Genomic DNA, 3083 nt, shown 5'->3' on the forward strand with positions numbered 1-3083 from the left:
AGATATTAATATTAAAATAGTAAATTAACTCGAAACTTAAAGGGTGAAGTCGAAACTTAAAGGGTGACAAGTAGGGCTTCTAGTTAACACATCAGCTTCAACATTAGCCGAACCTTTTTTCAAAAAATCTCCCAAATACTTCGTCTTTCTTTCCAAAAAATGTATGATATTCTCGTTTATCATTAATCAATATCGGTATTTATCTCTGATAAATTTTTAAGAAAATCTTTGATAACCCTTTACTAACTTTTAAAGAAGTGAATGAAGCTTAACACGTTCGGCTGTCAAATAATTCGGAAATTGTGTTCTCAAAACTTTAAAAATATTTCGAGTTTCTGAATGAAGTGCGTCTGACAATTAAACAGGTTTCCATTCGCATGATGCCATCGGCATTTAAAATTATATTAACAGTCTGAGATTGTAATTAGTACGAAAAAGATTTATAACCAATTCGTTACTCACTAGTTTTGTTATATACTGTTGAGCTTTATGTATTCACTAGTTTTGTTATATACTGTTGAGCTTTATGTAATTTAAAATTAAAGCAGCTGTGCAAGTGTATTACTCGATGCTCTTTTTCTTTTAATGATGCTGATTTGCCTGTTTTAGGCAAAACGGTGGCGTTGGGATAATTATATTTTTCTTATGTTTAGTGATTCTCATTGTGCTTAACTTGTTTCCTTAGTCTGGGTTTCCCCGCAAAAGCTTGCGGGAGGTTAATTTATAAATATGCTTTAAAGTGTGTGTCAAGATTTTTTATTGGTGATTCCTTCAGTTGTTTGATTATTTTCTGACTAAAGTTTATACATGTCTACAAGAAGTGCCAATAATTAAATAATAAAGCTATATAGAGTTTTCGTCAGACCTCGTTGGTATACAAGTAAATAAAATGCTTGCGTAAAATGAATATAAGGCTCCTTATAGTTACCATTTCGATGTTTCATGTACAGAAATTTTGGCTGAGACCTTATAATAATTGAGATGTGCTCTCTCAGGATAATGTTTATTGATACTTTTATAAACTTGGCTCCACACAAATGTTTGCACAAAATTATTACGATTACAACATTAAGCATCCCTCCCTTAATCATACACCCGTTCACACGACTCGATAACTCAATAAGAGACTTCTGACCAGAACGCCCACATTTGGATAATCTTAGGTTACTGGCAAGTACTACTTAAACAGAAGAAGCTCGGTATAATCACATATGTGTTAAAGTATCAGTTATGTCTCACTTCATCTTAGCTGGTAAAGCGCAGCAGACCAAGAATTAAAGTATTATATTCACATTCAATTTTTCCCATTTTTAGCTGTTGCGTATTTTGCCCTTTCTCACTTTTTGAGTATTTGATTTTGAGTGAAACTATGTTTAAGATAGGAGATGCTTCAAAACTTATAATCCTTGATTCTTTGGTATTTAGTTAGGAAAATTCTCAACGCAAGACCCAGTGTGGAAGTATTTCAGCTTCTACGGAACTGCTGCTATATGTGGTAAAATTACATCCACATCAAGGTATGAAACTGGTCCTTTAAGTCGCTCTTTCAAAGTTTTCATGTGAATGTGGATTTCAGTTGAAATTCAACTAGTTGCAAAAGCATAAAACTTCCAAATTTAATTTGAGATGGTCTGAAAAGTGTTTATATCTTATCACGCTACACGGACTATGAGCCGCCGAGCAACAATGTTGCTGAACACTGGTACTTCGACCTGAGTTCGAGTCTAGGCAGATGGACTGATTGCATGGGCGTGTTCATGATACGTCCTCTGTTTAATGACTATACTAACTAGATTTTCTTTAAAATCCCTCCACAAATGCATTCTCTTTAGACAGACAGCCAAGGCGTGCTTTTCTATAACCAAATAATACATCTATTACGCTACATAAATTATCTTGACAGTGGGTTTGTCTTAAAGATATAAGTTGACAGAATAGATAAACTCATTATTTGCAGCCATAGTGTGAAATCCATACACTGTATTTAAAGTGGTGTCCAAGATACTCTCTTCAGCTAAGTATTAATTAAGTATACAATTGTTTACTTGTATAATACACTGCTGACCAAAAGTTCACATGAAATGCAAAGTTTAATCTTAAAACAAGTACTTGAATTTCATTGGTCGAAGTTCAGCTGTCATTGCAGAAAGCAATGCTGAATTATCCTACGATATTATTAACTACGATAAGTCATCTGACAGCCCAAAATAGGAAAAAAGTATTGTTTTAAAGCTGAGGAATGTAAACGGAAAGAAAGTGTGTGTAGCGGTTTTAACATAATAAGCCAATGTTATTTTTGTAGCATAAGACCATGAATAAGGGGACAAATCTGCCTCACTTTTACGGGGTGATATGTAATTAGAAGGGAAGAGCGCGATCTCAAAATCAAAGTGTACCTAAAGGGAGTATCGCCCATACAGCATTTTTGCGCTTGTGTATGACCTTCGGAAAATTAGTGATATTTACCCAAAAAGGATAATTCCACAAGAATATGAATTAATGTAAATCCTGAATATTTTATGTACTTATAAACTTTCATCCCAGAAATAGTTGTGTTAATTTCTTTCTACATGCAGATGCATCATTTGTGTCATAATACAGGGAAGACCCAATCCTGCTAGTCCCACTGGACCATATGACCATAAAGGGTCGACCCGCTCAAATGCATCATTTGTGTAAGTGACTACTGGAAAATCGATAGACATTTTGTTATGAGCTTCCGGAAATAATTTTGTTCATATGTTGGACTAATGTCTCCTGTAGCGGGTCTCTGCTTTCGAAAAACACTTGCATATTGCTTGACTTCTTCTCATGAGTTGTTTTAGGAGATTATAAAAATTCTGGGATCATTCCCTTCTTTCCATCAATTAGCTATAAAGTTACACGTATTTTGCGGAAATTTAACTTTCGGGTCGTTTATTCTCCCACCAAAAACATTCTGAGTTCCATACTCAAGGACCCAAATCCGGATATAAATTTCTGAGGGTATTTATATGATTACTTGCCAGTGTGGTTTAATTTACATTGGCCAAACTAAGAGACCCTTAAAATTTCGCTTTAAGGAATATGAGGCATATGTTAGA

The sequence above is a fragment of the Stegodyphus dumicola genome, chromosome 11 (genome assembly GCF_044657685.1).
Source record: "Stegodyphus dumicola isolate Sdum_Otavi_A_Nest chromosome 11, ASM4465768v1".
In the NCBI taxonomy this organism is placed as follows: Eukaryota; Metazoa; Arthropoda; class Arachnida; order Araneae; family Eresidae; genus Stegodyphus; species Stegodyphus dumicola.